This window comes from Siphateles boraxobius, unplaced genomic scaffold (genome assembly GCF_051911475.1).
Source record: "Siphateles boraxobius isolate OS27281-9 unplaced genomic scaffold, OSU_SipBor_1 8, whole genome shotgun sequence".
NCBI lineage: Eukaryota > Metazoa > Chordata > Actinopteri > Cypriniformes > Leuciscidae > Siphateles > Siphateles boraxobius.
In genome coordinates, this window is record NW_027509208.1 from 27307840 (window position 1) to 27329706 (window position 21867).

The window sequence follows — 21867 nt, forward strand, 5'->3', positions numbered from 1 at the left end:
CCTGATGTACTCGTTACATCATAAGAAGAATGGCATCTACGCTAATTTTAGTGTCTTTGTTTATCCCGAGGTTTTCCCGCAGCCTGCCGGATCCAGGACGTTTCCAGATCTGACGAAGGACTTTCGCCTGGACCCGATGACAATGCAGTGCTGAAGTGCCAACTAGCCTCTCCCTGTGCAGGATCCCTATACCACTCTACAGATAAAGTGTTGCGGAATTTTTTGGTTTGCTTACCTACCCGAAGTGATAAGATAAAATAAAATTCTGCATCAAAATTTATAGACAAGACAAGTAGTTTGTTTAGGCATGGTTTGTAAGAATTACAAACCTGCGCACATATAATCAAACGCACATAACTTTAGAATCAATTCTTAATGCGCAGGTGAACGCCATCAGCGTCTATCACAGGTTCACGTTTAAAGTCTGTTTAGAGAGAACAGTGTCGTCTTAGCGGCCCCTAATTTAATAACAAATGATCATTTAGACGGAAGTGAATCAATCAAAACTAACTTTAGTTGGAAAAAACATTTTTCAAGAACCTCTATAAAACTAAACCAATCTATGTTACCTTAAATTATATGTTTATCTCTGTAAAGCTGCTTTGAAACAATCTACATTGTTAAAAGCGCTATATAAATGAGGATGACTTGACTTGACTATTTTTAATTTTTTTAATTAAAATATTTTCTCCTATCCCAGCTTATTGAGAAGGGTAAACAGAATGTGTAAACACTGTGGCTCTGTCATGCTATCAAAACACTGCTCTGTTTGTTTGAACATCCAGACACGCCTGACAGAGCCATTCTGATGCAGGACAATCCGTCTAGCGAGACAATGAATTTAGGAATTCCTGTTTCACGCCACTAGCATCACAGTAATCACACCCCTCAGCTCTTTAAGATAAATGACTGCAACAATGACACACTCAAACTGCAGCTCTTTTTGTTTCACTGACAACGTTCAGGTAGCTATCAGTGTGTTGACTGCATTAGACGATCACTGAAAATAATACTTTAAAAAAATAGTTTATTTGTCTAGGTATTAGGCTGGGATAGAAAGAATTTTAAAGTCCCCCTGTGGGAAAAAAGCCAGCTTTTAATATGTCTATGTGGTAATTTCAATATGCATTAAGACAAACCATGTGCAAATTCATAAGTTAACACCATTGCTGAGTATTTTCTCCTTAAAACTGCAGTGAACCAAAGACAGTCTCAAAATTACCTTACAGTAATATGTCAATAAATAAGGCTATACAGTTAGAATAATTACTTGTATTGGTGTCATGGCTATAAACTTATGTTTTTTTTACCAATAACATAAGCAACAACATAACCCATAACATAAATATATGCATGGTCAGACTCATACGACAGCCTGTAGCTACTCTAGTCGTTAATGCTTGCATTGGTTATTAAAAAAGATCATGATCTAAATCAAATCAAAAACAAATCATTTTCCTATCATGCTGTGGGGGATTTCCGCCATTCCCATCTTTTAAATCTGCCACAATGTTAATGAGCCATAAGTCAATTTTCTACTTTTAGCTCACAAGAACAAGGTTTCAAATGGTGGGGAAGGGTATACCCTTTCCTCTCTGAAATCTGGTTAGCCTAGTGGTTGTAAACTATAAGTTTAGGTTGACTTTCCCAAAACACACCCATGGAATGTTGTTGACACTTACCATGTTGAAGTGACTCCTAAAGCTCCTAAAAGCAGACATGATGTGACATGGAGACATAAGAAACTAAATCTTGTTCTCAGACTTGGCTAAAAAGAGAGAATGGGGTTAAATGACACAGCTGAAGAACAACAATGAACAAACAGCCCCTCACAGCCCAGTGCCAGATCACATGACAAGGCAAAAGCACAGACACAAGAGGGCCTATTCTGGGAGTCTCAATGTAGCAGCACACTAACCTATGCAGATTGACGAGAAGATACACAAATAACAAATACAAATAGTATCGTGCTACAAGGCAATATTTTGAAAAATGAACATTTCATCTATATGCAATAATCAGTACTTTAACTGGCCCAAAAGAGGTGCCGGTACTCTATTATTAATTTTTTTTTTTTTTTTTTGCTGACTCCCCTCCTCCCCTGAGGTAACAACAACTATATTGAAGGGGTTATATATATATATATATATATATATATATATATATATATATATATATATATATATATATATATATATATATATATTTACAGTCAACAGACGACCTTATAAAAAATAATTTAATTGTGGATTTGCTTGAGCTAGAAAGAGCTACTGAACATAAATAAAATGTGCAAAAAGGTATTGAAAACATTTTGAACAAAATGTAGGCTACATAAAATAAATTATAAAACATAATAACATAATAACCATAGAACAGTAGAACATAAACATGAGTCTTGCTTTGGTTCATTCATTTCTTTACCCGTTTCACACACCCTCTCCGGACCACGTTGAGTTGACACCATGATTGACACATGGACACTTATAATCGGATTGACGGCTCGATCGGACTAAAAAACCCTCATGTAAACACCTTAATCGATCCGATTGAGCTCGATCCGAATGTCATTTCGATCGTATTGAAAGGGGTGGTTTATCCCTTATGTAATCCGATCGAGAGAACATGTAAAAACTTGATTGAAAACCGAAACTGAAAGGACTGCACATGTGCAATGACGTTCAATAAACATAATGAGTATAACGCGCGGAACGAGCTGTTTTTCCTGTTGAATAAAGTTTCATATTAATAACCTTCCCTTTCAAGGGAACTCGAGCTGCGTCAAGCTGTGGGAACGCCTCTGCGTGTGTGCGTCATGAAGCACGTATGGAATCAGTCCAATGGAGAGACGGAACGTCATAGGCGGGTGACGTCATCGACCAGGAAACTATAAAGCACCCCCAAAACACAAGCGCGACAGCTTCTTTGCCTTCAGTAAGCGCTATATGTGGATCTGTCTCAAGTGTTTTTGTCTGTCACTAAGCAGGAGTTTCACTATTTCAAAAAACTATATATATATATATATATATATATATATATATATATTATATTGAGAGACAATGGCGAGCGAACAACAATTTAAGAAGTGTGTTCCTCCCTGCTCGCGCTATTTAACGAGCGGGGATACACACAGCTTATGTGTTGTTTGTTTGGGAGTGCAGCATGCCCAGTCAGCTCTCGAGGGGGCTGATAGTGAGCATTGCGAGCGTTTGCCTCTTAGAACGCTCCGCTCCCGCCCATCACTCTTTGAGGAGAGTGGTTCGGTTCGCGATCCCCGCGGATCGGGTCCCGCTTATGCCGAGGCTGAGCGGCGACGTCATTCGTGGGGATCGCAGATGGATCTAACAAGCGGGGCTTGAGACGGGCTCTGCCCTATCTCAGCCCTTACCTGTTAGATCCAGTGCCTCAGTCTCGGGTTCGGAAGCACGCTCTGCGGTTTCTTCCCCCCGAACTGAGGCCCCAGTACTGCAACTATCCAGTTCTGAGGATCTGGATGTTGTTAGTCTGGATGCGGGAGATGTCGATGATTCGCCATCTCGCACTCCCGAAAGTGAGGAGCTTATGGAGGTGCTCACTCGTGCTGTTTCTAAATTAAGCATCGAGTGGCCAGCTGTTAGGCAGGAGTCTAGAGAAAAATCTAAATTAGATGAAAGATTTTTGCCTTCCCGTTCTCAACCTCCACGCCGGTGCTTGCCCTTCTTCCCTGATCTCCACACAGAGGTTTCGAGATCGTGGAAAAAGCCGTCTCTTATCATGTTTTTAGCCCTCAAACTTCCACTTATTCAAACATTGTGGGGGCTAAATCTCATGGTTATGGGGCGATCCCCAAAGCAGAAGAGGCGCTTGCTAGTCATCTTTCTGCTGAAGCTGCATCTTCTTTTAAAGCACCACTTTTACCCTCTAAGCCTCTTGGAAGTACGTCAGCTTTAGTGGGTAAGGCGTATTCGGCGGTCGGTCAAGCCTCGGCGTGCCTGCACACGATGTCCATCTTGCAGGCATACCAGGCTGACTTATTAAAGAATGTGAGTGACACTCAAGAGGTCAGCACTGACGTAGTTCGCGAACTGCGTCAGGCTGCAGATTTATCTCTGCGCGCCACCAAGGAGTCGGCCAAGCTAATGGGCCATACTATGGCAGCCCTGGTGGCCGCAGAGAGGCATCTATGGTTAAATCTCACTGGTATGAAAGATAAAGACAAAGCTTTTCTTTTGGACGCTCCGCTCTCTCCTCATGGTCTTTTTGGTGATTCTGTAAATACTGTCATAGATAGATTTCAGGAAGAAAAGAAACAGTCGGCAGCGTTTCAGAAATGTATGCCTCTTAAAATTCATGTCCCCGGTACTGCTGGGCGGGAGCAGTCCAGGCCGTCAGACAGCTCTTCACATAGGGCGCAACAAAAGCAGAGTGTCGCGTCTCGCGCTCCCCCTTCCAAACAGTGGGACCAGACCCGGCACTCTCAGCCGAAGTCTTCTGGCAAAACTGATCTGAGGACAGTTATTATGGCTAAGAAGGCTTCGGCAAAGAGGAAGTCCTGACGCCACTGGCGTCAGGATGCTGAGGGTGGTCCCTGCCGTGGGAGAGAGGTGTTCACCGCATTACACGGTGCCCGCTCTTCTTCGGTGCCCTCAGGGGCCGGTTCTGCCAACCCCGCCTTCATGCCGGGGCAGAGACGGTCCCAGCGAGCGCTTTCCCGAGGGGCGCTCGCCCCCTCTGAGGAGGGTCTCAGAGCAGTTAAGCCAGTCGTTCCCTGCCGGTGCGCCGTTACAGGGCGCTGTGTTTGCTGCTCAAGTTACACCAGAGGCCAGTCTCGAGAGACTGGTACCCTTAGTAGTATTTCTGGCAGAGTGGAAAAGCCTTCCAAAAATATCTCAGTGGGTTCTGCACACAGTAAAAAAGGGTTATACTATCCAATTCAGGTGTCGTCCACCAAAATTCAGAGTGGTTCTGCCCACAGACCGCCCCCCACCCTGTGAGGGAAGCATCCGTCGTTAGCGTTACGCGACGACAAAGAGCCCCCAACACAGGCCCTTTGGATAGGAACCAGGTTTCTTTCCACATGACCAGAGCACGAAGGCAGCGCCGCGTGAATTTGATCGCGGACCTAATATCTCTTCTGGACGGCTCTCCCTTGGAGATTCCGATCAGGAGGGATCTACTCTCTCAGGAGGGCGGTACGATATTTCACCCCCGCCCAGAGTTGTGGAAACTGTGGGCTTGGCCTCTGAGGGGGCCCAGCTCATAGAATCTGGTCTCTCAACTGAGGTTGTTGAGACCATCCTTCACTCCAGTGCTCCGTCCACGAGGAAGTTATATGCCCTGAAGTGGAAACTTTTCACTTCTTGGTGTGCAGAACACCGGCAGGACCCAGTTAACGGCCCAGTGGGTGCAGTGCAGGAGTTTCTGCAGGAGCGTTTCTCTGCAGGGTTATCCCCCTCCATACTAAAGGTGTATGTGGCGGCACTAGCTGCTTTCCATGTCCCTTTCAGTGGAGTTTCTCTTGGGAGACACCCACTTATAACTCGCTTCCTTCGTGGCACTTTGAGGCTGAGGCCTGCAGTTCGTACGAGGGTGCCGACTTGGGATTTGGCCATTGTACTAGAGGGCCTTTCTTTGGCCCCCTTTGAACCTATTGAGGAGGTTTCTGAGAAATTTCTCACATATAAAACTTTTTTTCTGCTTGCAATCTCCTCACTTAAGAGAATCGGAGACTTGCAGGCCCTGTCGGTTGCACCCTCGTGCCTGGAGTTTTCGCCTGGTATGGTTAAGGCTTTTCTATACCCTAGACCACCTACAGTGCTGCAGGCTTTCTATCCTCCTCCTTTTGTGTCATCAGATCAGGAGAAACTTAACCTTCTCTGCCCGGTTAGGGCGTTAGACGCTTACGTCCACAGAGCTGCCCTGTGGAGGAAATCAGAACAGTTATTTGTGTGCTTTGGGCCACCCAGGAAAGGGTGTCCCGCGTCTAAACAGAGAATGAGCAAGTGGGTGGTTGAGGCCATCTCAGTTGCTTATAAGTCGGCTAGTCATCCTTCACCTTTGGCTGTACGAGCCCACTCTACTAGGAGTATGGCTGCTTCTAAAGCATTGTTTTCAGGAGTATCGCTAAGTGATGTTTGTGATGCGGCTGGGTGGTCCTCACCGCATACATTTGTTAAGTTCTATGAATTGGACTTAAGTTCAACTCCTGGGGCGCAGGTGCTCTCGTCCTCTGTGCGCTAGTTCCCACATGACGGCCATTTGCTCCTATGGCGACTTGGGTATTGGCGTTCCCACAGCTTGCCGCAGCTCTCGGCAAGCGTCTCGGTTACATATGTAACCCTAGTTCCCTGATAGGGAACGAGCACTGCGTCGTTCTGCCATACTCCCAGCATGCCCGTTAGCGCTTCCTTCAGGCCTATCAGAAGCTGTCGCGCTTGTGTTTTGGGGGTGCTTTATTGTTTCCTGGTCGATGACGTCACCCGCCTATGAGGTTCCGTCTCTCCATTGGACTGATTCCATACGTGCTTCATGACGCACACACGCAGAGGCGTTCCCACAGCTTGACACAGCGTCTCATTCCCTATCAGGAAACTAGGGTTACATACGTAACCGAGACGTTCCCGTCATTCTAAAATTCTCATGTTACTCGCGCGGATGTGAAGTGAAGCAGGACAACGTCCCACCAGTCCTTGTTGTGGATTCTCATCCACAGACGCCTGGTTTTGGCCGTGGGGAGGGGCATTTTTACTTCGTGATCAGCACGGCAAAACGGTTAATATGCTCTAAATTATGACCAGAGACGAATTAATATTACGTCTGCTGTTTAAAACAAATAAAGAACCAATAGAGGAGAATATTTATGCGCGAACAGCGGGAAACTCTGTATATTCGTGCAGTTTGTGCATGTCAAAAAATCAGTTCAGATTTGAAACTTGTGACATATAAACGCGCACATCAACCCGATTACTTTATTTATCATTCATGTAAACACCTTGTTCATCAATCGTATTGATTTCATTCCGATTGTGTCCATGTAAACGTAGCTACTGACAGCGGCAAAAGCGACGCATGCTCTTTTCACTTGTAAAACTCAAGGGTGTATGGGTAATGTAGTCTCTGCTCTCGGTGGGACGAATTAGGAAGCGCGCATTGTGAAGGGCGCTCTGAAAAGCGACAGCGCAGCCAAAGGATTAAAACAGATGTACAAATGAGCGGACCGGTACGCTAAAAGCACGTTCTGGGCGCACGGAGAGGTGGCGGTACGCTCAAGAGCTATATTTGGAAGTGGCGATACTTAAAACCAAGCTTTACGTATGTGCACATAACGTGATCTGCAACAACAAAACTCATTGGTTCTTGCACCTCAAGCAAGAACATTTGAGCTTTGGATTATCATATTTTAATGTGCACTATGAATGGGTGTTGATCAGTGCTTACATGGGAATAAAATAAACTAATTTAAATAATATGTTCATTATAGAAAAGTGATTGGGTCTCTTCAGAAGCCTTGCATTAACCTACTTGATTTAAATGGATTACTTTCACAATGACTATGAACTTTTTTTTAACTTTTCAGAAAGAGACAAGCACACCATTTGAGAAATTAAGTATTCAGTCATTTTTAAAAATGGTAAAACATTTATATATATGATAACATGCCACAAACCAAAAAAGATTTGAAAAAAGAGCTGCAAAAACATCTCACACTGAAATGTTGGATCCGAAACATCAACATGACTGCCCACATTTACATATCAACATCCACAGGTTTTCAGAAACTTGGCCTTCCCAGTCAGACAAAGTAGGACAGACACTATTCTGTACAGAACTAATAATAAGAGCAAAATGTGTGAAAGTTGTGTGGGGTATTGTAATTTCTTTCTTACTTTGCAATATAATGGTTACTTTTCCAAAATGAAGTATGTAGCCAACATAGTATGTGACTTTGAAACAAGACACAACAACATACTGTGATCGAATTCAGAGAATGTACTGAATTTGATCACATGTTGTCACTCATTTGACCCCGGATATTCTTTGAACTATGAGATACTAAAGAGCTTGAAAATAATTTTCTTAGGTGTTGTTAAATGGTAACACTTTACAATAAGATCTCTCAAAGAAGCAGCAGCAAAAATGGATTGTTTAATACTACAAGTATGATCAAGTACCGGTTAATCACACCTAATGCCAAACTTTAAGTGGACTTCAGGGTAAATTAAATTGCCTGTAAAATCTGTATGATATGACCCCATTTCTACACTCTCAGAAAAAAAGATACAAAAGCTATCACCGGGAAGGAACATTTTGGTTGGCCCCAGTGACAACTTTTGTACCATTTTTCTGAGAGTGTAGGCTACATGATATTTACACATACCATTCCTTATTGTGTGCTATCATGTAGAGAGTTCACTAATATTCCAGATATATAACAGAAAGCATTATAGAAGTGTGTTAAAGCTTCTAGGGGATTCTGTCCAGTCACTGAAGGTTGGTTACAGACATCCCAAGTCTCCCGGAAGTTCCGGGAGTCTCCCGCATATTGATATCGGCTCCCTGATGCCCGCAAATTAGTTCAAATCTCCCGGAATCTAGAGCTCGCGAGCTCCAAACCGTGTAGCGCGCGCACGGCAGAGAGAGAGAATGAGAGACCTTGCATGTGTGTGTGCAAATGTGCGTGCGTGTCTCATGAAGCGCATGTAAGACCCCCCCCCCCCCCCCCAAATAGACACAGAAATCTAAAATAAGCACAAATAGACATCTCTCAGCATGTTTACACACAGTCATGATCACTGCTTTCAAGAAATCTGACGCATTAGTCATGCCCAAACCGCCCACTAATGTCTCCATCTCACATCTGATTCCAGTCCTCAGGTTATTACACACTGCAAGACCTGAATTGGGTATCCAAAATATGCAGTGGTGGGGGCCTTCAGGACTGGTTTGGGAAGCACTGCGATATACGGATCATTTCCATTACTTTGTAGCAATTTATAAATCGGGAGTTCCAAACTGCCAATATCCACCTTTTTCCTGAGCAAACGATGAGTGCCGCCATGATGGATTCTAACTTCCGTTTGGATGCTGTCATAGGCGTAATTTGACTGTGGGATGGGTGGGACATGTCCCCACCATTTTTTGCCAGGGTCGGTATAGAGTGGTGCAGGTGTGATGTCACACTGGTTCCCTCAAAAAAAACCCAATAGGATTTTCCCATAGACTTTTGAAATATTGCTAAAAACAAGCTCTGTGATCAACAAAAGTTTATGATACTTGCACGTTTTGTCCATTAAGATAATTATCACAGATGAACACAACTTTTATGAATTTTGAAGCTTAAATGAAGTCGCCAGAAGTAAAAAGCTTAAGTTAGGCTATAAACGAACTACTCCACGGTCCCACAAATTCAACGTCACCATTACTATGCTTCCCAACAACTCTTTCAGTTTTTATCTAAAAACATTTTCCCAGAATTTTTATATTAGAATTGTTTATAAGTGTACTATTGGTTATAAGTGTAGCGCAAGACACCTAACCCCAGCTGCTCCCGACGAGCTGGATGGCGCCTTGCATGGCTGACACCGCCGTCGGTGTATGAATGAGTGAGTGAATGGGTTAATGTGAGGCAACATGTAAAGCGCTTTGGTGGCCATTGGGTCTGTGAAAGCGCTATATAAATGCAGTCCATTTACCATTTACTACATCACTGATGATGTGTCTGAGTTGCACAGAGGTGTATTTCAAGAGCTATACCATCTAAGTCAGTGATTTCCGGGAACAGTGCGGATGACAACCATGAAGAGTATGGGGACTGCAGGAGAGACAGCTGGCACCTGGGAAGACAGTAACCGGGGCAGCAAGGGCCAGCAACCCAGAAACAAGCTACGAAAACCCCTAATGAACCATACCCCCAGGGGTGCCCGAGAGGGGGGGAGAATGAGCACCCCAACAGGACGGATACACAGGTAACGACCAATGCATATGGAGAAACGACAATGAGTGCAGTTTGCGTATGTGGCAAAGTCTGCAAGAACCGGCATGGCTTGAAGATCCACCAGGCTAAAATGAAATGCTTGATCGGGAAGCAGGTGGTGCAACGCACAGGTCCAATACCTGGTGAGACGCAGGAGAAGCCCGGCCCGGAGTCACCCCACAGTGCCCAAAATCTCCACGCACCACAACCTCCACCCCATGTCAGACATTCCAAACACGGCCGGGTCAAGTTGCCCGCTGCCAACAAGGAGAGAGAGTGGCTCCAGTTCGATGAGGACCTGGACCAAATCTTTGAAGCTACCGCGAGGGGGGGTGTAGACCAGAAGTTGCGGGCTCTGTCAGCAATGATCATCAGCATCAGAGCCGAAAGGTTCGGTATTAAGGAACAACAGCAGACCAGAGGTGTGGCAGAGCCAAACCGACGGGAAGTGAAGATCAGCCAGCTAAGGAGTGAGCTCAGACTGCTCGGGCGGCAGTTTAAGCAGGCAAGGGAGGAGGAAAAGGCTGGTCTGGCAGAACTCCGCAACACCCTGAGGAAAAGACTAAGCACCCTCCGGCGAGCTGAGTGGCATAGGAGGAGGGGCAAGGAGAGAGCCAGGAAACGTGTGCCTTCATTTCTGACCCTTTTGGATTTACGAAGCAGATCCTCAGGCAGAAAAAAAGTGGCCATCTTGCGTGCACTGGAGAAGAGGTTAACAAGTACCTCAGCACCACCTACAGTGACAGTGCAAGAAACAAAGATCTTGGGCCAAGTAAAACATTGATAACTCCGCCGGAACCCACCTCGGCATTTAACACCAGGGAGCCAACTTTGAAGGAAGCTGAATAAGTCGTCAAGGCTGCTAGAACTAGCTCCACATCAGGCCCAAGTGGAGTGCCGTACGTCGTCTATAAGAGGTGCCCTAGACTCTTGAAGAGGTTATGGAAACTAATCAATGTCATCTGGAGGAGGGGGAAGGTAGCGCAACAGTGGCGACACGCAGAGGGTGTCTGGGTCCAGAAGGAGGAGAGCCCAAGTACCATCGAGCAGTTTAGAGTCATCTCGCTCCTCAGTGTTGAGGGCAACATTTTCTTTAGTATTCTTGCCCGACGCCTGACGGAGTTCCTTCTGAGGAACAAGTACATCGATACCTCGGTGCAGAAGGGGGGGGGTCCCAAAGATGCCAGGATGTGTCGAGCATACAGGAGTTGTCACTCAGCTCTTACGTGAGGCATGTGAAGGCAAAGGGGATGTAGCAGTCCTCTGGCTCGACCTCGCCAACGCCTACGGGTCAATCCCTCATAGGCTGGTAGAAGCCGCACTTGACCGACACCACGTTCCAGACAAGACTAAGCACCTCATACTGGATTATTATAATTCCTTCAGTCTGAGAGTCACCTCTGGAGCGGAAACATCTGCATTTCATCGGCTTGAGAAGGGAATTATCATGGGATGTACTATTTCCGTGATATTGTTTGCCTTGGCGATGAATATGCTGGTGAAGTCTGCAGAGGTAGAGTGCAGAGGCCCACTCACCAAGTCAGGCATACGGCAGCCCCCCATTAGAGCATTTATGGATGATCTGACGGTGACCACAACATCGGTTCCGGGGTGCAGATGGATCCTCCAAGGGCTCGAGCACCTCATCAACTGGGCTCGGATGGATTTCAAGCCAGCTAAGTCCAGGTCCCTGGTGGTAAAGAAAGGGAAGGTTACAGACCAGTTCCGCTTCTCACTAGGAGACATCCATATACCATCTGTCGGAGAAAATCCAGTCAAGAGTCTGGGTAGGATCTACGACTGCACCCTGAAGGACACCACAGCACTCCAGACAACCACCAACCAGTTGGTAATCTGGCTGATGGCTGTGGACAAGTCAGGTCTGCCAGGTAAATTTAAAGCCTGGATCTACCAGCACGGCATCCTACCCCGACTGCTCTGGCCACTGCTGGTCTACGATGTGCCAATTACCACCGTTGAATGCTTTGAGAGGAAAGTCAGCTGTTCCCTGCGGAAGTGGCTAGGCCTACCACGAAGCCTCAGTGACATCGCCTTGTACGGGAGGAAGAACAAGCTAAAATTGCCCTTCAGCAGTCTGAAGGAAGAGTTTATGGTAACCCGATCAAGAGAGGTGCTACTGTATAGAGACTCCAGTGACATCAAGGTCTCTTCGGCAGGAAGTGGAAGGCCCAAGAGGCAGTAGATCAGGCTGAGTCACAGCTGCGACATAGTGAGCTGGTGGGGGCAGTGGCATCTGGACGGGCAAGACTCGGGAGCAATCCAAGACCTCACTTCAACAAGGTCCAGGGGAAGGAAAGGAGGCAACTGATTCAAGAGGAGGTCCGAGTTGGGGTGGAAGAAGTCCGCTGCAGCAGGTCAGTAGGGATGAGGCAGCAGGGAGCATGGACTCGGGGAGCAGGCGGCAGACCGGAAAATATCGTGGACAGAATTGTGGAAGTCTGAGCCACCCCGGATTAAGTTCCTGGTTCGGTCTGTCTATGATGTCCTCCCCAGTCCATCCAATCTCTTCCGCTGTGCCCATTCTGCCAGAGAGGAGGTTCATTAGAGCACATCTTGAGCTGCTGCTCAAAAGCACTGGGAGAGGGGCGCTACCGTTGGTGCCACGACCAAGTACTGAGGGTCATTGCAGATGTTATCAGCACTGGGATCGCCTGCAGTAGATACCAGCAACCAGCAAGACAGAACATTGCCTTTGTTAAAGCTGGGGAGAAGCCACACCAGGGCCTGAAGCAATCAGGGGGGCTACTTGCAAAAGTGCCAAAAATATTGCAGTCTGTGGTTACGTCTGTGGTCATGAAGTCGTTTGAAAGACTGGTGTTGGCCCACCTGAAGGACATCACTGGACCCCTGCTGGATCCCTTTCAGTTTGCTTACAGAGCAAACAGGTCTGTGGATGATGCAGTCAACATGGGACTGCATTATATCCTGCAACATCTCGACAGACCGGGGACTTATGCAAGGATCTTATTTGTGGACTTCAGTTCGGCCTTCAATACCATCATGCCTGATCTTCTCACAGCCAAACTGACCCAGCTCTCCATACCATCCTCGATCTGTCAGTGGATCACCAGCTTCCTGAACGGACCGGCAGCAGCGAGTGACACTGGGGAAACACACATCCAGGACTCTCACCACCAGCACTGGCGCCCCCCAAAGGGTACGTTCTCTCCCCACTGCTCTTTTCCCTGTACACTAATGACTGCAGTTCTAAAGTCCCCACTGTCAAGCTCCTGAAATTTGCAGACGACACCACTGTCATCGGTCTCATCCAAAACGGTGACGAGTCTGCTTAGAGACTGGAGGTTGAACAGCTGGCTGTCTGGTGCAGTTATAACAACCTTGAGCTGAACACCCTCAAAACAGTGGAGATGATCGTGGACTTCAGGAGGAACAGCCCAGCACTCCCCCCACTCACCATCATGAACAGCACTGTGGATGCAGTGGAGTCATTCAGGCTCCTGGGCACTATCATCTCTCAGGACCTGAAGTGGGATAATCACATTGGCTCCGTTGTGAAAATACCCCAGCAGAGACTGTACTTCCTTCGCCAGCTGAGGAAGTTCAACCTGCCACAGGAGCTGCTGATTCAGTTCTACTCAGCCGTTATTGAGTCTTTTTTATGCACTTCCTTCACTGTCTGGTTGGTTCAGCTACCAAATCAGACATCAGGAGACTACAACGGACAGTCCGGACTGCGGAGAGGATCATTGGTGCCCCACTGCCAAACTTCCAGGACCTGTACTCTTCCAGAGTGAGGAAGAGAGCAGGTAAAATCATCAAAGACTCCACTCACCTGTTTGAACTGTTACCGTCAAGACGGCGACTCAGATCTCTGGCCACAAGAACATCTCGGCACAGGAACAGTTTCTTCCCACAGGCCATTTCCCTCCTGAAGAGTTAACATATCTCCCAAGGCATATGCCTTTAAGTGCAATACTCCCACTGTTTAGAGCAATATCCTACAACTCAGGTGAAACTTATATGTAGATTTATTTATTTATACTATTCAAAACACTGTAAATATGTTCATAATCTGTAAATCTGAAAATGTCTATTCTGACTAAACCCAACTGTGATACTTTTTTATTCTTATAATTTGTATTATTGTGTTTCTTGTTGTATTTGTATATGTCCACTGGAAGCCTCAGTACCAAAACAAATTCCTTGTGTGTGCAAGCACACTTGGCAATAAAGCTCTTTCTGATTCTGATTCAGTGACCACACTCAGGCCAGACATTGTCCTGGTGTCAGAAATAACAAGGCAAGTGGTCCTGCTGGAGTTGACTGTTCCCTGGGAGGACCGGATGGAGGAGGCTTTTGAGAGGAAGAGGGCCAAGTACGAGGAGCTGGCAGGCGAATGCCGAAGCCCATCGAGGTCGGGTGCAGAGGATTCGTCGGCCAGTCACTGATTAGGGCCCTCAAGATGCTTGGAATGGAGGGACTGCACATCAGGAAAGCCATCAAGAACATCACGGACGCCGCCGAAAAGGCGTCAAGATGGCTATGGATCAAGTGGGGCGATCCGTGGATCATACAAGCTACTCAGACACAAGCCAGGGTCTGATCAACCCTGGCTGGGTCGCCTGGGCGAGGGTGTATGATGTTGTGAGACCCGAAACACCGAATGAACCCAGAATACATCACTGATGATGTGTCTGAGTTGCACCAGAGGTGTATTTCAAGAACTACAATTATAAGTATAACGATGCTGCAAAAGCGGACCAAGTTTACCTTTTCAGACTGAAAACGTTTAATCTCCTGGACTGCCTCTGTAGTCCCATTTAGGCCACTTTTTCAAAACACGTAACAGCTTCAAAAAATCACGAGTGGGGTAATATTGATGTATTTTATGTCGTAGTATAAAACGTGAAAGTGTCTTGAGCTTGTGTTCACAGCAGACCTTATTTTAGCGATTTAAACAAAAAAACAAAACCATCGACTTTGGGACGATGGGACCGGAAGTGCTAAAATGCAACTCGCTTCTGTGTTTTGGCCTACAAAGTGATGTCATACCTGCACCACTCTATTGTCCCCACCACTTTTTGAAACATCTCGGGGCATGGATGTATCCAATCCAAAAGAAACCTCTCCATTTGAATAACAATTCTTTCTTTGTATTAAATAAGAGGCGATGTGGCTGGGATGTGTTGTTTTTAAAATCATGCTGAATGCTCGTTGCTGCTGTTATCAGTGTCGCAACAGTGTTATTGTTTGGTTACAAATTCTTCTAAATATCTTGTTTTGTGTTTAGCAGAAGAAAGAAATTCATACAGGTTTGGAACAACTTAAATGAAAGAATTTGAATTTTTGGGTGAACTATCCCTTAAACACTGTTGCGGAGACTCTACATGGTATCTGTTCCGGTGAAATCACAAAACGCACACAAATGTGTCCCTGCTCTTGATATACAGTTTCGAGTCACAATTAGATAAATTAGATATCACGATACTCAACTCACAATACGATATTATTGCGATACTCCAAGACATATGGTAAAAGGTTAAAACAAAATCTACTGTTGATTAAAATGCTAAATTTGGTATTACATTGTAAATTGGACCAAAAGCACAGGACAACGGTGACATCAGAATAAAAGTATATTCATGATTCTAAAGCTGAAAATACAGAATAATATATATAAATTTAAAATAATGTAGGCCACTTTTTACTGGTAACATCAGACATTTGGCATTATCAGGAACCACAAATATTCCCTCATTGCATTATTATACTTTATATTCAACATTATAGTAGTTTAATGTAGTAGTGCCACTAAAACTCATGTGAAATATACACAATACAGATTTTCATTATCCACGATACATATTGTTGCATTTTTGTATTGCGTTATATTGTGACACGATATATTGTTACACCCCTAACAATCACTGATGAACATATTTGGTTTTAATGAGGAAAAAAATAAAATAAACTAGAACCCAGAATAAACTAGAACCCAGAACCTGGCTTTAAATGAGTTCTATATCAATAAAAAAATGTTTTGCATTTATTATTGTACATTTCTTATGCAGTCTCCAGCTGTATTTAGGATATGAGCACCCATCAACGTAGCTGCTTCAGCCCGCTTCATGTCATCAATGCACTCATTAAACTTTGACGGGTGAACCTTCGTAGGTTTGACGTTGCATTATCAGCTCGAAAAATACGCTAATTATACTAGAAACACCAGAGACTGGAAATTAAGGATAACTTTCAGAGATTTTTTACATTTCTTACATTATACTGCTAATTCCCAAATATAAATATTTCCCTTGTGAAGTCTCAGGCATTAGAGGAGCTTCTTATTGCCTCTGGGCTTTTGGCACTTGAAATTGTTAACCCAGGGTAATTCTAGACCAGGGCTGGGCAATTCCGGTCCCCGAGATCCACTTTCCTGCAGTTTCTGGAGTTTAGCTCCAACCCTAATGAAACACACCCAAACAAGATAATCAAGGTCTTCAGGTTTACTAAAAAGCTACAGTTTGATTAGGGTTGGAGCTAAACTCTGCAGGAAAGTGAATCTCAAGGGCCAGACTAAACCCTGTTTAAACCAAATTTTTATGTTTGTTTCAAGTTTTACATGGTACATCCGTAAACTTCAACTTTTATTTATTTATATAGCACATTTAATAGCAACGTTGTTGCCCAAAGGTATTCACAATTAACTAAAAACAATAAAACATACATGTATAAAAACATTTATCAAGCTCAGCAAATGAAGGCATGATTACACATACCCCTCACATAAACCCTGGGTTAAAGGGTTCACTTCAGTATTAAAATTTCCTGATCATTTACTCAACCCCACGTCATCCAAGATGTTCATGTCTTTCTGTGTACAGTTGAAAAGAAATTAAGTTTTTGAAGAAAACATTCCAAGATTTTTCCACATATATTGGACTTCACCGGTTATCAACGGGTTGAAGGTCCAAATTGCAGTTTCACTGCAGCTTCAAAGGCTCTACACGATCTTCAAACTTCAAAATCGTCTGACATCATTGTTTAATTTTTTATTTTTTTATTTTGTAAATGGCATTTGCCATCAAACAGTAATTTGGAACTTCAAACGTTTAAGTCCACTATATGGAGAAAAATCCTGGAATGTTTTCCTCAAAAATCTTAATTTCTTTTCGACTAAATAAAGAAAGGAGACATAAATATCTTGGATGTGTCACGGTTCATTAATTCACTGACTCTTTCTTGCGCTATGTTTGTGTGTGTGGGCGGAGCCGCTGATCAGTCGCTGATTATCATCAGCGCCAGCTGATACTGATCAGCGGTTTCTATTTATGCTCATGGTCTTTCATCTTGTTTTTGTCAGATCGTTGTTGGATGTATCCTTGTGCTGTGTTGGTCTTCGTCTTGTGCTTCCCATTTTCCGCTGGATTTTCCATTGAGTTCTGTCTGCCTGCCGTCTTCCGGAGGATTCTGTTTCATCTCATCATCTCACGGACTATCGGGTTGCCCATCAGTTCCCTGCGCTACCACAGTGCCTAGGCCTGCTTCTTCACTCACCTTCACATCTTCCTGTTAGTACAATAAACCTGGTTTATTGAACTTGCACCTTCTATCATCATTTTCCCATAACAGGATGATGTAGGGGTGAAATTATCGGGAAATTTTAATTCTGAAGTGAAATAATCCTTGAATGTTCTTATGTGTATTAATGAGGTCAATAACATTGACTGTACGTACAAAGCTTGCAACAGGCACACAACCTGCATGTCCATCTGCTCTCTAGTAAGTAATCAACCTAAAAAAGCAAAAATAAATGATAAACTCTTCTCTAGCTTGGGCTTCTTCCTAAAACCAAAATTATTATCATCACTCAAGTTAACATTTGTTTAGTTTGAAAGAAAAATTAGTGCAAGGAATGTTAAAATACTGTGAAATTCCTTTCTTTGAACTGAGAAACATCTGCTCCAAGCTGTCCAAATAGCTCTCTGTGGTTCAGGTGCAGCATTATAGAGCCATTTTAACAATGAATCCACAGGAATGGAAGGGTTAAGGAAGACCAAACACTATCCTATTGTTTGCACTTCCGCTGATTTATGTTTTATGCTTTCATGGTTTCATAGCTCAGAAAAAACTCACACAGCCAATACAAACATGAATAAACCACTAGATTTGGCCTTCCTTGGTATAATTCATGTTTCTCGTGTTCCTAAAGACCTTTTGATATGAAGGTGTACACTTAATGTAAATGCTTAAAATTAGTAGTTAAGTGTAAAAAAGTGATGTGCCCAGCACACATGGGAATTCCTTCGGTAAATAAACAACCTTTTTTGCCCACTACATAATTACCATACATCCATTGGTGTTATTTCATAGTTTTGATGATTTTACTCTTATTGTAAATAGGAGAAAAATAGTGATAATAATGAATGAATAGGTATGTCTAAACCTTTGACTGATAGTGTATTTCAAAGAGCAGCAGATTTAACAGTCAAATAACAAGTCTCCAACATCGTGCTAAGGCAAATATTAGTCAATGAACTGAGTTTGTTTAGCAACATCAAGGTGCCCTGGTGAAAAAAAAAGACAAACTGTGATAACAGGAACCAGTGCTGCATCTTAGACCACTGACATATTTCTAAACAATCATTATCTTCTACTCTGACTGGAAGTCGTCTAGGAGGTGGTAACTTCAGACAACATCATTAAAGAACTTTGATTCTTTAAGCAAGGATTTGCCAACGAACTGGAAACCATTGCATTTTTTAAACAGTGTTCCTTCCTTATCTGTCACGGATCAGGAAATGAAAGACGCCTCTTGGCACTCAGTCTGCCACAGGCAGGACTGGGAAAGGAACTGGGTGAGTCCACAATTCTCTCACAGGTTTGACACAATCTCTCACATGGGACACGTTAACTTCCCCAACCTTTTAGTGCCAAAACCCAGCTGACAATCTAGACAGGATTTGGGAGCTAAATTCAGACCGGACATTTATTCCTGAAGATTTTTAGGTGTGTGATGAAAGAGCAGGGCTCCTTGACAAGTACATATGTCACACTTTACGGATGCATGTGAATAAGACCACAGATTAACGAAAAGTTCAGGCAGTGTGAATGAACCAAAGTCTGCAATTCCAGAACAGTTACCGAACTACTTTTTGAGAAATTTTCCAAAATATCTTTGTGTAAGAGGTTTTAGACATACTTGGTATCTTGAACACAAGGAAACAACAAGTGCTGAATACAATCTGATCATTGATCACAGGATAAACTCCATTATACTGAACATACAATCAAAGCAATATGTGTTTGGTTGCTTTACATGTCAGACAGATGCTCTCTTCCTGTCAAGCGGGCAGATCTTCACCAGAAGAAGCTGCAATGAAAACCAGACTTCCTGCCACAAGTTAAACGCCTGACTACTAATGACTAAAGATGTCCAAACATGCTAACTAGGCAGGCAGCTCACATTTTAGGCCTTGTCCACACCACACTAATACGGTTTCATTTTAAACCACATCGTTTTCTCTACGTTTTGTCCTTCCGTCTCTCACAAGTGGATAAATCTGAAAATTACGTTTTCAAGCTGTTGTTTGAACTGTGAAAATGGAGATATTCAAAAACAATGTTGCACGTTTTGTCACGTTACGCATAGTGTACTAACAGATATCTATGTTTATACCAGTATTGTGCATGTTATGTTACTTTGTACATATAAAGTCCTACAATTAATTTGTCCTGCGGCAAATAAACATGACACCATTTGGGTTTTAGACCAAACATATAATGGTGATTGAGTGCAACATGGACAAATCAGTGAATGGTGAGATATTGAGCTAAATAAAGCCAGAAGAATAGCATGGGAACTTTATGATGTCTGTTCCGTCTGTATCATCTCAGTGAGCTTTTATGAGGTGCTACACATGCGCAGTAAGTTTAGCATTTTCCCACGTTTCAGTGTGGATGAGAAACTTTTAGAAAGCACTTGAAAATGCTAGTGTGGACGAACAGTGTTTTGAAACGAAAACACGTATTCAAATGTATCAGTATGAATGTAGATGTATGTAGCCTTCGACATGCAGCCAGTGAAATGCACATATGTCTAGGTGGGAAAAGAGCTTGAATGGAAGTTCAAGGAGGTTTTTTGCATCTTCCACACATACTCAAGATGAAACTTACAAAGCTTGAAATTACATGATGCACAAACAGGCAGGAGCTTTATATTTGTAAAGATGTCCCAACGGAGAACATTCCTCAGAGATTGAGTCATAAATCCTGCCTCTTTCACAATTCTTTGGCTGAAATATATCTTTTACTTGTATTGTTCAACTGAAAGACTTCCTGCTGAGCACTACATAATATTTGTTCTTCCTTGTAAAACCTTGGGAAACAACTGTTATCTTGTTTGATAGACTGATAGATTTGCTCTGACCAGTCTTCAGACCAGAGGTCTTTCTGCTAAAGAAGTAGAGGGGGGAAAGTTTATTTTGTTTAAAATGTTCAAAATGGTATCAGACTATTGATCCGGCTAAGTTACTCTTGTTTGACAGAGCTGCATAAGGAGTGAAAATCTTTAAAAATAAAATATAAATAACAATAAAAGATTTAAAATCGCCTTATTTTCAACCCCCTTTTCAAAGCTTCACATCAACCCCGGTTCTCACCAAAGGTTAAAACCAAGAGGTGAGGTAAAAGAGTAAAATATACAGCGTAATAATAACACGCAAATATTTATTCTCAGAGCTGTCATCCACACTGTCGTTTACGGATGACTAACATATGGCATTTAACGCACACTTTCAACTTTTGCAATTTGCTTGTCAATAATGCCAAAATTCTGTACATTCCTCCCGAAAAACACCAGAGGAGGTAGATAACTTCAGTTTGACACTTTTACCAAATGAAAACACGATAAAACTAAAATCTTTAACCTTGAAATAAAGTTTAGGAAGGTAGGTATAGCTCGTGCAAGCACTTACCAATACAAGAGAAATAAAGTTTAAAAGCTTCGAAAGACGTCACCCGAACAGTCCGTTATAAAGTTGCATTTATGTTAACAAAGTCTCTGTGGCACGAAAATCTTGTCGAGGTACGAAAAGGCTGTCCTGCACAAAGTCCTCCGTTTGTTGCTTGTAGTTGTAATGATGATGACAGCCTGATCATGTTATCGCCTCCTGTAAGCCTCCGCTTTTTTCGAAAGTGAACGAGTGCGCATGCGCAGACTCGTGCGCGCGCGCGCGCTCGGAGTGTGTGTGTGTGTGTGTGTGTGTGTGTGTGTAGGCCTACTTATTTTCATAAGTGCTTATACCAGTGCATAAGAACAACATTACTTAACTGTATTGGAACTGCAATTAATTATTTACAGCCTACTATTGTTTTTTATTGTTAAACCTTTTTTTATCTTCAGTTTCTTTTTAAAATGTTTTTTTTTTATCATATATTTTGATTTGCATGTCCACATTATTCGTCACCATTACATTTTAGTGAGTTAATTAGAACAAGTCAAAATAGGCCTAGATGTAGCTTTTAAATTAAAATATTATGCTTTCACTAAAGTTGTTCTGACTGATCGTTTGAAAAGATTGATCGATTGATTGATTGGGTCTGAAGTTCAACCCTGTTGATTCAACCCTGTGGATTTCAAAATGCATGACAAAAGTTTATTCTTTAATGAAAGATAAAACACAGGAAGTACAGTATATGTCTCACGAGTCATTTTAACAATTATCACAGCTAACTTACGCAACAGTTATTTTACTCATGGAATGTCTTTTCACATAACATTACTACAAGTCTTCAAATATGTCATTAAGATGAACATCGAAACAAAACATGTCAAGACATGACAAAAAACATGTTTGTCCAGCAGGACAGGTGTATGAATTCTGTCTGCACGTAGCCACTGTCCTGAAAAACAGAAAGACTGTCATGAAAAAAGT

At 43.2% G+C, this 21867-nt stretch overlaps 1 protein-coding gene and 1 pseudogene across 2 annotated transcripts in view; one reads left to right on the plus strand and one right to left on the minus strand.

Annotated features, from left to right (window-relative positions):
• The window catches only part of LOC143729132 (pleckstrin homology domain-containing family G member 3), a 116913-nt gene extending 95784 nt beyond the window's left edge, over positions 1 to 21129 (minus strand). For both annotated transcript variants that reach the window (XM_077220219.1, XM_077220218.1), the window contains exon 1: positions 20908 to 21129. The gene's annotated coding sequence lies outside the window, so the exon portion shown is untranslated. The remainder of the gene's footprint in view (positions 1 to 20907) is intronic.
• Positions 9855 to 14586, plus strand: LOC143729151 (uncharacterized; annotated as a pseudogene).
• Positions 21130 to 21867: the final 738 nt, after the last annotated feature.